The 13,624-nt window shown below is 37.5% G+C and overlaps 1 long non-coding RNA gene and 1 pseudogene across 1 annotated transcript in view; both read left to right on the forward strand.

Moving 5' to 3' along the window:
* Positions 1-13,624, forward strand: part of LOC134738411 (uncharacterized) — a 41,898-nt gene that overhangs the window by 27,614 nt on the left and 660 nt on the right. The window lies entirely within an intron of this gene.
* On the forward strand, positions 3,048-3,893 carry LOC129018979 (small ribosomal subunit protein eS1-like; annotated as a pseudogene).

Below are 13,624 nucleotides of genomic sequence, written 5' to 3' on the forward strand. Positions count from 1 at the left end.
CTATGAAAACAGTGGCAGTCTAACTTATTAGCTGGCAAGTAGGGTAAAATCGCAGACCCTTCTCAGTTTTCAGCACACCCCTCAAGAACATAGCCAGCACCTTCACCTTTCTCCTGAGTTTCACATGGTTCGTGGGACACTTGGGAAATTCACAATCCCTTCTGCACCGTTCACAGGCCATGAAGAACTGGAGAGTGCAGTCTCAAGGTCCCTCCCTGCCTAAAGATGCTACACCTCCCTTTCCACGCTACCGCGAGTGACTCCCCTGTGCTGGCGTCCCATGACAGGGCCTCATGAGACAGAGCCAATGGGAAGTAAGGCTTCTGGCTCACTCACTAATCTCGATTCTTGATCTATAAAAAGAAGTTTTGTTGTTTATAAACCCTCTTTTTCCTTTTCACAAAGTCTCCTTTTCAAGGTTGTAGCATGACTTTGTGTCTCAAGGTACCAGGTTGTAAGTCAAAAGCTGTAACTGACTCATTTTATGTGTATTCTTGCTCAAAAGATCCTAATTCTCCTTTCAGCCATGTGTGACCTTGGCTAGACAGAGGACAAATAATTTTGATATGATTCCAAATATTATTCCTTTAGCACCTAGACATATTTGCAAATATGGATAATGAATAGACACATACAGGCTTCTTTAACTTGCCTTGGAACATGAGAGTAAATAACAAAAAATCAATTCAAAAGTATGCATTTGCAAACCTTTCAGGCTATAATTACTTTAGTCAGTTCTGTTGCTTTATATTAGTCAACGGAGTCAGGAATCTATTAATTCAACAGTATTTAATATAAATGCTGCTAATCTTTTTCTTCATTTGAAACCAAACATGAAAACGAAACAAAGCAGTCCTGGAGTAGAATTGTTTTTATTTCCCTGGAAAAGAAAATTCTCAGGGATGAGCTATTATATTTTTTCAAATACAGGTCAGCTTTAAGAGAAAACAGGTTTAAACTGTCACATAACCGCAGCACATGTACTGTGGGTTTGCAAAGCCACCTGAAGTCAGGGGCCATTCCTCATGGTGTTCTCAGAGTCTTCTTGAGATGTATGCTCAAGGTGGTGCTGAGGAAGTAAAGAAACGTTTTTTCATAGTTTGGGCATGGAAACCAGCTAAAATGAACTTGCAGAGTTTTTTACCTGGAATATCTACATCTATATCTGTGCCTATCTCTGTATTTGTCTATATTATTCACTCAACTGATGCTTTAATGATTTTAAAACTTACTTTAAGTTGGAAAATATTCTATTTGAGAAGTTGATAGATTAGATTTATTTTATTATTATTTTTAAAATGTATATAAACTCAAGGGGTACAAGTGCAGGTTTGTTACATGGATATGTTGTGTAATGGTGAAGTTTGGGCATTTAGTGTAACTATCACACAAATTGTGTGTATTGTACCCATTAAGTAATTTACCATCCCTCAACCCACTTTCGCTGTCCCACCTTCTGAGTCTCCAATGACTATTTCAGCCCATATCCATGTGTACACATTATTAGCTTCCACCTATACATGAGTACATAAGGTATTTGACTTTCTGTTTCTCAGTTGTTTCACTGAAGATAATGACCTGCAGTTCCATCAATCATTTTAAAATAATAAAGTCTACCCTTCCAAAGGCACTATAATGTTATCTTAATAATGATCTTAAGTAACTCTCTTAAATTAATAATAATAATTTTCTTAAAATAGGATTTTCAGTAATGTTAAATAAATGCTTGAAATGAGGGAGTTAAGCTAATCTCATAGTTTGCCTCCAGCTCTGACGAGCCGTGAATCCACAGTGCTGCAAAATATAGATAATATTTCAGAACCTCTTTATTGGGTGACATTGTTCTAAGTGTCGTTCATAATTAATTTCATTTAAAATTTGGTGCCCACAGTTTTAGAATTTTGCCCAAACGTTTGGATTAAAAACAAAGTGCCTTTGCAATTTTTTATTATATCAGTACCATTAAATTCATCTCGAAATAGCATACAAATCTAAAATATAGAAGGTTCAAAATATCTGTGATTTACCTAGTGTACCTTTTAACTCAAAGATAGGACTATTGATTCATCCATCACTCATATTGGGCTGGCACTAAGCTAAGGGGCAACATTGAGGCATTTTGGCCTCTTTTTTCTAAATTGTTCACCTCACTTTTTGGCTTCTCTCTGTCTTTCCATTTCCTTTTCTCTGAAGGTAGGGATGGATATTTTCTGTTTTTTCAGGATTTTCCATTGTCTGCTTGGGCTTCCATAATAAGATAACACAGACTAGGTGGCTCAAACAACAGACATTTATTTGGCCACACTTTTGGAGGCTATACATCCGAGATCAAGGTGCTGCAGGGTTAGTGAGGCCTCCGTTTCTGTGTTGTTGATAGCCACCTTCTTGCTGCGTCTGCACATGGCCTTTCCCCTGAACTTAGGTACTCAGGGCTGGTGTCAGGGCTGAGAATGGTTGAGCTCTGGTGTCTTTCCTCTTCTTGTAAGGACACCAGTCCTATTGGATTAGGGCCCCACTGTTATGACCTCATTTAACTGTAATTACCTTCCTAAAAGCTCTGTCTCCAAATACAGTCACATTGAAGATTAGGGTTTCAATATGTGAATTTTGGTAAGACACATTTAGTCCCTAACAGCTGTCATCAGGCTCTTCTCATGCTGTGAAGTTTTTTCTCATCCTCTGCCTTTAGCTCTCCTCAAAATGTATCTGTCTTCACTCTCAGGATTCTTTCTTTGCTCATCAAATGAAATAGTTTTTAGTGACTACTAATGAGCCCAGACATTAACTAGAGCGTAAGATGATATATTTGTATTTTAAAAAGAAAACTTCCACAAAAACTACCTTACTGCAAGTTACATAAGATAAAGATACACAGTTGCTACAGGTGACAATTTTAGCCACACATAAGTAGAAAACATAAAGGCTTTTAGCATTGCACCCTTAGGTCATTCTGTTAGAACTCTGCTTTGCCTGCAGATAGCAACAATCGTAGGCTTCTGGCAGGCTGCCCATATTAAAAAGGGAAATTACAGACTTCCGCCCTTTTGGCTCTCTGACCAGCACCATGGTGGTTGGCAAGAACAAGCACCTTACGAAAGGCAGCAAAAAGGGAGCCAGGAAGAAAGTGGTTGATCCATTTTCTAAGAAAGATGTGAAAGCACCTACTGTGTTCAATATAAGAAATATTGGAAAGACGCTCATCACCAGGACCCAAGGAACCAAAATTGCATCTGATGGTCTCAAGGGTCGTGTGTTTGAAGTGAGTCTTGCTGATTTGCAGAATGATGAAGTTGCATTTAGAAAATTCAAGCTGATTACTGAAGATGTTCAGGGCAAAAACTGCCTAACTTCCATGGCATGGATCTTACCCATGACAAAATGTGTTCCATGGTCAAAAAATGGCAGACAATGATTGAAGCTCATGTTGATGTCAAGACTACCGATGGTTACTTGCTTCATCTGTTCTGTGTTGGTTTTACTAAAAAACGCAACAATCAGATACGGAAGACCTCTTATGCTCAGCAACAACATGTCCGCCAAATCCGGAAGAAGATGATGGAAATCATGACTCGAGAGGTGCAGACAAATGACTTGAAAGAAGTGGTCAATAAATTGATTCCAGACAGCATTGGAAAAGACATAGAAAAGACTTGCCAATCTATTTATCCTCTCTATGATGTCTTCGTTAGAAAAGTAAAAATGCTGAAGAAGCCCAAGTTTGAACTGGGAAAGCTCATGGAGCTTCATGGTGAAGGCAGTAGTTCTGGAAAAGCCGCTGGGGACGAGACAGGTGCTAAAGTTGAACGAGCTGATTGATATGAACCACCAGTCCAAGAATCTGTTTAAAGTTCAGACTTCAAATAGTGGCAAATAAAAAGTGCTATTTGTGAAAAAAATAATAAAAAAATATAAAAAGGGAAATTACAAACAAAATATCTCCAGTTAATCGGCCCTAATAAAAAATGAACAGCACTTTGGTTATTCTAATGTACTATCAAATACCAGTAAAAAATGCTACAAGATAGGTGAATTGGAGGATTAAACAAACATTCAAAACCATGTAAGGAAAGACTTTTCTTGACCTAGTGACCTTGGAGAATGGATCTTGAAAAGCTACTTCCATCAAAATAAGGATTGTTGTCACAAACATATCCACTTCGGTGGAGGACTTTAAGGAATTTCCTGGCACTCAGCATCCAAGGATGCTTTGAACTTTTGTTCTTCTAGCTGCTGATTTGTAGAGACCTTGTTTGAAATAGCGTTTCTGGTTTCCTTGATACAACGATAATCCTACTAATTTTCTATAGTTAGGCTTTGTTAAAAAATAATATGAACTGGCTTTCAGCTCTGCCTGTGGATTTACTCCTAATGGAAGAGCATTATATTAAGCTTATAATTTTGAACCCGCCAAATTTTTCAAAAGGGCTATTTTTTGTCTCAGTATCAAGAAACACACTCACAATTGAGGAATCTTGCTTTTTAAAAACAACTTATCTGGTGAGTAACAATACCTGTGACTGCAGAAAAGGCAATATATCTCTCACAACACTAATAACATGATGTTTGGAAGAAAAGCATTATGGCTGCTATTTACATGTGGAGAGATCTATTTGTGCACCACATCTTTCTATTCATTATAAGCACATTACAGTCTCCTGTTCACCTTAATTATTGTTTCAGAACCCAGTAGTTATTGTTGAAATTTGTGTGTCTCATGAGCTAGATAGAAATAGATAATTCTTGAACAAATGGAAAATTTCAATGCAACAGATTTGGCCTCTGACATTCAGAGGCCTTGATAATCTGGTTAAAGTCACTGGGTAGATTTTAGGCAGACAATATTTGCCCAGTGGCTCAGAGAGCTGGATTGTGTTGGGGCTAAAGGAAAGCAAGAGAAGGCTTTATTGATCTTAGAGCATGCTTAGGGGATTCTGTTTTACACAGCGTCAGTAGGACATCACCCTAGTTGATAAAGAAATCATCACAAGAATATATTTGGATTAAGTGCAGATCTTGAACATCAAATAAGGTCAGGCTAACAGCTTTTATGAGAACTTTTTCTTTGTTTGCTGACTCTGAGATCATAGGTTAGTATGAGTAATACTCACCAATTCTTTAAGTACCCATAGATAGTGCCTTGCTAATTTTGTAGGTTGTAAGAATAAAGAAGATTTTTAGGAAGGAAAAGCAATCTTCCTAAGTATCCTTGGAAGTTGCAGACTACTATTACTCTAAAAGAGTTTAATCATGTGGAAAGTTGAAAGAGAATGTTTGTTTTATGCATCGTTTTCCTGGATGATAACTGCCAAATGGAGGCACAGGCTCTGATAATGTCCATTTACTTGATTTCTTTCTATGTTCATTTTGTTTTTTTTCTTTTTGTGGAGATGAAGCTCTCACTATGTTGCTAAGGCTGGTCTCAAACTCCTGGGCTCAAGTGATCCTCCTGCCTTGGCCTTCCAAAGTGCTGGGATTACAGGCATGAGACACCGTGCTTGGCCTCTATGTTCATTTTAATTCTGGCCTAATGGTCTGATTTGCTGCTATCTCTAAGAACATTATTATAGAAATTTATACTGTTGATTGTTGCAAGATGCTACATCTAAAATTTAAAAACCAAAGAAACCAAACAATCTGGCTTCAAACCTGAAGTTAAGGCACAGGGAGGAGTCTGTTTGTATATCCTAATCTGTTCTTCTGACATGCTTTGTTCTTTTTCTGTGGAAGCTCAACAACAGATATGTGCAGAGCTTATTAGTTTGTTGTGTTTCAGCTCAAATCTTTCCTGGAATCATTAATCTTAAACTTGAACATGATAGATACTTCAGGCTGTATGCTTCAACTGCCTTTGTCAAAATAGACATTTGCATTATAATAGGAAAGTATATGAAATTGCCCCATTTGTTAGACATTTTGCACAGTCTGATTTTTTTCCAGAAGTAGCACTATCGCTTCTGTTCAGAGCAGGTATGTTTACTCTATTTATGTTTAAATAGCATTGCTTAGACCTTGAGTATGTTGGGTTAGCAGGTAGAATGCTCCACTGCAAGTAACCAAACAGCTGACTGAAATAGAATTAAATGATATGGCTTGATTCTTTTTTCATGTAACAAAAAGTCCAGATGTTAGTGTGTTCCAGTTTGTTTTAGGCATTCAATAATAGTGCACAAGACCCAATTTCCTGCCATCTGTAAGCTCTGTCATCCTCAATATGTCAGTGATGTCATGTCTATATCTATGGACTCAAGATAGTTGTAAAAGATTGTAGGATCATGTCCTCATAAAACTCTTTTGAAGTTAGGAGAAAGGGCAGGGTTAAAAGTGATGCAGTGGAAAATTGCAGCAAAGAGTGCTCCTCATATTAGTTTCTTTTTATTCCTAGTTGAATAAAAGCAAGCAAAACAACTATCAGGCATTTTAGCCTGTCTCTAGAATCTGGCCCTTCCTATATGGAGGAAGGGTGGTGGGCATAGCTGTAGGATAGTTAGCCAGTGCTGCCTTGCTCTTGGGCAGTTGCCCCACTATCTCTGGTGCTATCCTTCCTCTTCTTGGTGTTCCCCATAAGGAGACCCAGGCCACAAATCCCCACCCACCATCTGGAGGAGAAAAGGGCATGTCCCAGAAAAACTTTCGACCCACTTTCCATAGATAAAGCAAGACCATATATGAAACTCATTCTCTCTGCTATGTTCAGTAATCTTAGAGAAGAAACTTAGGTTTTTGTGTCTTCTAAAATGCTTTAAGATTTGTCATTGTTTACTAATTGCTACCTTCATCTTGAAAGCCAATTGAGGAGAGTTTTGGGGCAACATTTTCTGTTGGTTTTCTTCTGATTTCTTTTGTTATTTCTTCCAGCTTTTTCCTCCTATGTGTCTGGGGTTCACTGGGTTCCTGACATACATCTCTTTGCATGCTACTCCTCTTCATCGTGTAATCTTATGTGCTCCTTTGGCAGCAAGTATAGCCTAAATGAGTTGATGACTTCCAAGCCTGGATCTCCAGCTTGCATTTCTTGATTGCGCTCCAGTTCCATACACCCAGTTATTACTGCGTAAACACTTTTATTGACTGTCTCATTGGTATTTTGAACTCAGATATTACAGACTGAATTAAACTTTTTTCCTCTTTGCACTGAACCCTCCCCTGGCTTGCTTCACTTCCTTCATTTCTGTATCACTGAATGGGCCCCTCAGATATACCCGGTGGTCCAAGTCCTCTTTCTCTTCTCTCGAATTCAACCTCCCCCAAAATCCTGTTGACTGTGCCTCCTAGATATTTTTGTAGTCTCCTCCTATCCACTTCTACTGACACTGCCTGAGTTCAGTCGCTTCTCTTGTTTTACCTTGATTATTCATTGCAGACCCTCATAACAGCTGTCAGCATCCCTCCTTTCTGACCCACAGCTTTCCTTTCTGTAACCCCAAATCAGGCTGATTGTACTGAAACTCACATCTGATTAAAAGGTTTCCCCAGTTTAAAATCCTTAGAAAGCTTCACATAACCTTCAGGATAAAAATCCAGACTCATAACATGTCAACATGAGATCTTCAATGGACTTTAACATTTTTTGGTTCACAGACATCTTTTTTTTATTGAAGAGTTTTTTTTTTAATTTTTGGTTTTTTATTTTACTTTAAGTTCTGGGATACATGTGCAGAATGTGCAGGTTTGTTACATAGGTATACATGTGCCATGGTGGTTTGCTGCACCTATCAACCCGTCATCTAGGTTTTAAGCCCTGCATGCATTAAGTATTTGTCCTAATACTCTCCCTCCCCTTGCCCTCCACTCCCAAATAGGCCCCAGTGTGTGATGTTCCCCTCCCCGTGTCCATGTGTTCTCATTGTTCAACTCCCACTTATGAGTGAGAATATGCAGTGTTTGGGTTTCTGTTCCTGTGTTAGTTTGCTGAGAATGATGGCTTCTAGCTTCATCTATGTCCTTGCAAAGGACATGAGCTCATTCTTTTTTATGGCTGCACAGTATTCCATGGTGTATATGTGCCACATTTTCTTCATCCAGTCTACCATTGATGGGCATTTGGGTTGGTTCCAAGTCTTTGCTATTGTAAATAGTGCTGCAATAAACATATGTGTGCATGTATCTTTATAGTAGAATGATTTATAATCCTTTGGGTATATACCCAGTAATGGGCTTGTTGGGCCAAATGGTATTTCTGGTTCTAGGTCCTTGAGGAATCGCCATACTGTCTTCATTTATGAGGAAAGGTATGAAACCTTTCTGCCTGCTTTAGTGTTAAATGCTAAGTTTCTGTTCACAGGCCTGTCTCTGCATTTTTTGGGCAAGAACTTTAAAAACATGGTCTAGTCCTTTGTAGCTGTAGTTTATAACATGTCTGATACATTGCAGCCATTTAAAAAGTGATGAATTATTAATTGAAAATGTCTTTCTCTTTAAATGTGTGTGTTTATGGTCAACAGTGTAAGCAATCTCAATACGTATATTACTTTAGGGACTATGTCTGTTTCCATATTTCAATGTGCCCCATTTTTTTTCATTTAATTGGGATTCTCATTATCTTATTTTTCCCTTCAGTGGAATTATCTGACAATCTGACATGATTGTAGGCTGACTCCAGTCCTCAAAATTTCTATTACAAAATCTATTCAGAATGGAATAGTAATTACTTGGTATTGGCAGAGTAAGTACCCAGAAGAGGATCACTAATACTCTCAGTTCTTGATAATGTTTCATAAAAAGGGATAAGTTAACCTCCATCCCAATGCTATTTCTTTAAGATATTGAGGCACAGACGCACAGGATGTAGGTTGTGTCACTTCTCTTTTCTTTTTAACCATTTTCTTTATTAACATGTCTCCAAAAATCCTCTTTCTCTCTTGACAATGCATTCACTGATTACACATTTTACCCTCTGAAGCCAACTCCATGGTTTAAATCATTTTAGGCTATCAAGAAAATTACACAGACAAATTCAGTATCAAGCTGAACTAGATACTTAAATGAAAATAATTGGAATGATATTCAGAAAACATCCTGTGTAAACAATCAAATGGCAAATATAGTTTTAAGAAAGATTATAAATGCACTGCATTTATATAATTACATGAAACTGTGCATTTTGAACATGACAGAATAAAACATAAATAGATGTTGAATAGAAGCTCAAAAACATAGGCAACAAAAGCAAAAATAGACAAATGGGATACATCACATTGAAAAGCTTCTGCACAGCAAAGGAAACAATCAATAGAGTGAAGAGACAACCTACAGAATGGGAGAGAGTATTTGTAAACTATGCAGTTGACACAGGGTTAATATCAGGACTATCTAAGGAACTCAAACAACCCAGTGCCAATACAAACAAATAATCCAATTTAAAAATGGGCAAATGACCCGAATAAACATTTCCTTAAAAAGACATACAAATAGGCTGGGTTTGGTGGCTTACGCCTGTAATCCCAGCACTTTGGGAGGCTGAGGCAGGCAGATCACGAGGTCAGGAGTTCGACAGTGTGGCGATTCCTCAGGGATCTAGAACTAGAAATACCATCTGACCCAGCCATCCCACTACTAGGTATATACCCAAAGGAATATAAATCATCCTGCTGTAAAGACACATGCACATGTATGTTTATTGCGGCACTATTCACAATAGCAAAGACTTGGAACCAACCCAAATATCCAACAATGATAGACTGGATTAAGAAAATGTGGCTTGTATACACCATGGAATACTATGCAGCCATAAAAAAGGATGAGTTCATGTCCTTTGTAGGGACATGGATGAAGCTGGAAACCATCATTCTTAGCAAACTATCGCAAGGACAAAAAACCAAACACCCCATGTTCTCACTCATAGGTGGGAATTGAACAATGAAAACACTTGGACACAGGAAGGGGAACATCACACACTGGGGCCTGTTGTGGGGTGGGGGGAGGGGGGAGGGATAGCATTAGGAGAGGCACCTAATGTAAATGACGAGTTAATGGGTGCAGCACACCAACATGACATATGTATACATATGTAACAAACCTGCACGTTGTGCACATGTACCCTAGAACATAAAGTATAATAAAAAAATTTTTTAAAAAAGTAAAAGAAAATGTTATATATATATAAAACATTTAATAATAGTATTCTATTACATATATTAATCTATGTGTATATGTACACACACATATGTATATATATTACATACATACATATTAGACATGCATATGTAATAGACATACGTGTATGTGTGTATACACACACACACACACATAGGTAATAGAATACCATTCAGCCATAAAGCAGGATAAGATCCTGCCTGTCATTTGCAGCAACATGGATGAACTGGAAAGATATTATGTTAAGTGAAATAAGCCAGGCACAATAAAACAACCTCCACATGATCTTACTCATATGTGGAATCTAAAAGAGCTGATTTCATAGAAATAGAGAGTAGAATGGTCACCAGAGACTGAGAAGGGAAGGGTAGAGAGGACAGGACCTAGAGAGGTTGGTCAACAGATGCAAAGTTACAGTTAGACAGGAAGAATAAGTTCTAGTGTTTTATTACACAGTAGGGTGACTATAGCAAATAACAGTGTTGTATATATTTCAAGATAGCAAGAAGAGATTTTGAATGTTACCACCACAAAGAAATAAATGATCAGTGTTTAAAGTATGGATATGATAACTACCCTGATTTAATCATCATACAACATACACAAGCACTGAAACATTGCACTGTACCCTATAAATATGCACAACTATGTATCAATAAAAATAATTAAAAAAATAGATATTCACAAGTGAAAAGACAGCTGTGGAGGCGTTTTCTAATCACAGAAAATTGTGCCTTTTAAAAAAATCTTTCTTGCACAAGTAACAGCCATAATTTCTTCAGAATGCTTACCATCCATGTTGATTTAATCTAATAGGACAGGCATACTTCTGTGTATGGTAGAGTGACCTGGTTTTAAAAACTGCCACATGAATGGCTAGAGTGAAATTATAAAGAGCATGCATTCTAGTCCTTGAGTGCCTGGCTCCAAATTCCAGTTCTGCAATTTACCAGCCCTGTAAATCTTGGCAAGTCACTCAATCATTTTGTACCCCAGCTTCCTCTTATGTAAGCTGGGAATAATAATAGTACTTGAAAGAGGTAACATGAGAATTCAATGAGTATATTTGTCATGTGCTCAGAACCACATCTGGTACTCTGTACATGAGGTCTAAAAGGCGGGAGGGTGGCCATTATTGTCAAGGACACCCAGTCTTCATTGAGCACATTAAAGATGCCAGCACAGTGTGTCTACCTTGTATGCATCATATCATTTAATCTTAAAATACCTCTTTAAAGTAGGTTTTTTAAACCTGCATTTTACAAATGAGGAAACTGAGGCTTACTGGTTAAACTCTTGCCCCAGCTTAGTAAATGACTATGCTGGGATCCAATTCACTACTATCCAAGCCCTACTATAATAGGGCTCTAAGGAATTTGCTTAAGAAAGTGGCTCATTTTAACATCTGATATCAAATTGAAAAAATAAAGTTATCCAGATTATCATAAAGATGTCTTTTCAGAAATCATGGTAAGATGATAAGAGAAGGTATTTACTTTTACTGGGGTATATTTCTTGTGTCGTTGCCTTCCCTAGTTTATTAAACCCTTGATATGACAAAAAATATGCATGTAAAATCTAATTAGAAAGTACCCCTTGACTTTGAAACCAGCACATACACAGTTTTCTGAGTCTAATAAAAGAAAATAAGAGGGCTTATTGTGAGGCAACTACAAGTGAAATGACCTTTAATAGGTGCTACTGTACAGAAAAAAGTATCAATAATTATTCTGAATTTAAGATAATAGAAAACAGTGAAAGATAAATGATTTAAACTTTAGTCTCTTCAATAAATATTAAATATCGCTATGATATTTGTGTCATATTTTAACATATATGAAGCTAACAATTCCTCATGATAAGCACTGCCCTAGTGCTTTGTAAGTCATGTTCATAGCATTGATAGTCTTTATTCATATGTGTATATATCCCACAGTGTGTGAGGTCCTACTGTATGTGGGACCCTGTGCTATGTGGGCTGAGAAGACCATGATGAGTAAAATAGACTGCTATGACTCTTGCCAACACAGAGCATACAGTGCAATGAGGAAGAACAATTAAAAGAGTAAAATAGTATGTCTTCATTCTAACTCATCTGCTTTTCAGTTAATGGTGACTTTATTCCCCCATAAGAATGTGTGAATATTTATTTTATATTTGTTCACCTAAGGAGGCTGCTTGAATTGTTTTGTTAAAATTAAGGCCTATCTATTTTAAAGGTAACTTTGATTTTTCCCAAAAGAAAAAAAAAATGACTTTCCACCTGTGATATGTAATGTTTCCAAACTGTGCTCCTAGATTTAGGTCTTGCAAGGGTTACCCCATTTCACAGTGACACTGACTTGGTTTGCTTTCTAGTATTAATCTTCTTTGATAGAAATTTTACGATTTTCAAGTTTCTCGAGGTACTCCCTTTCTTTTTAAGATCTTATGTTTTCTTATTTTAAAAATATTTATATTTAGACTGCATCACCCTTCTCATCAGTTTTGTTTTCCCTTAAAGCACCATTATGCCTAGCCATTTATTTACCCAAGCCAGCTTATGGTTCCAAGGGAAGGGCAGCCGTAGTGTTGAGTACTGACTCGTTCTCCTCTGTTGTGATTGCACCCAGAGAACTAAGAGCATTCTCTGAGAACCCAGAGAGTTAAGAGCATGCTTCCCTCTTAATGAGGAGGAAGAGGAGACTAGAGTTAGCTGAGTAGTGGAGCAGTGGTGGAGACAGGGGACAGTGGGTGGAGAGGGAGAATGCAAGCAGGTAGCAGGTAAACTTCTTGGGGAGTAGCATTGAGTGTTTCAGCCTTCTCCTGATGACAAACAGCAGTGGCCATGAAGCTGTGAGAATGGCTGAGTCCTATTTCTTGGATATGAAGCAAATGCAGGAATGCCATGGAGCATTCTTTATCTCTACAATATTAGAAATACATATTTGTAATTGGAGCAAAAAAAGCACAATATTTACCAAAGGTAATTATATTGCTGCCTGACAAAATGAAGGATTCTTAGTGTTTTTATGAGTCAATACTCAGTTCAAACGTCTTGAGCCTGAAAGTTATCAAAAATTTAGTCACATGTCATACCACTTCCTGAAGAAGAAGACTGTCATATAACAAAAGAGCCATTTAATAATGGTTTCACTCTTTATATTGTTAATCAGATTAGTTATGGTGCCTCTCTATATTGAGTGCAACTAGCTCCATTTATTCCTCTTCCTCCAAGCTAGAAGTATCACCTTTGGCAACATTTCTCCAGGATATTCGACCAGGGGACACTGTTGTACATTATAATGAACCAAGGGCACACCAATTGGAGCTGCTGAGCTATAATACACATTTGCAATGAGGTTATCAAAGAGATATCCATTATTGGAAATACAATTGTAATTGGAGCAAAAAAAGCACAACATTTACCAAAGGTAATTATATTGCTGCCTGACAAAATGAAGGATTCTTAGTAACTGTTTTTGATGAGTCAATACTCAGATCAAATGTCTTGAGCTGTACAATTATCAAAAATTTAGTTACATGTCATACC

The sequence above is a fragment of the Pongo pygmaeus genome, chromosome 17 (assembly GCF_028885625.2).
Source record: "Pongo pygmaeus isolate AG05252 chromosome 17, NHGRI_mPonPyg2-v2.0_pri, whole genome shotgun sequence".
Taxonomy (NCBI): Eukaryota; Metazoa; Chordata; class Mammalia; order Primates; family Hominidae; genus Pongo; species Pongo pygmaeus.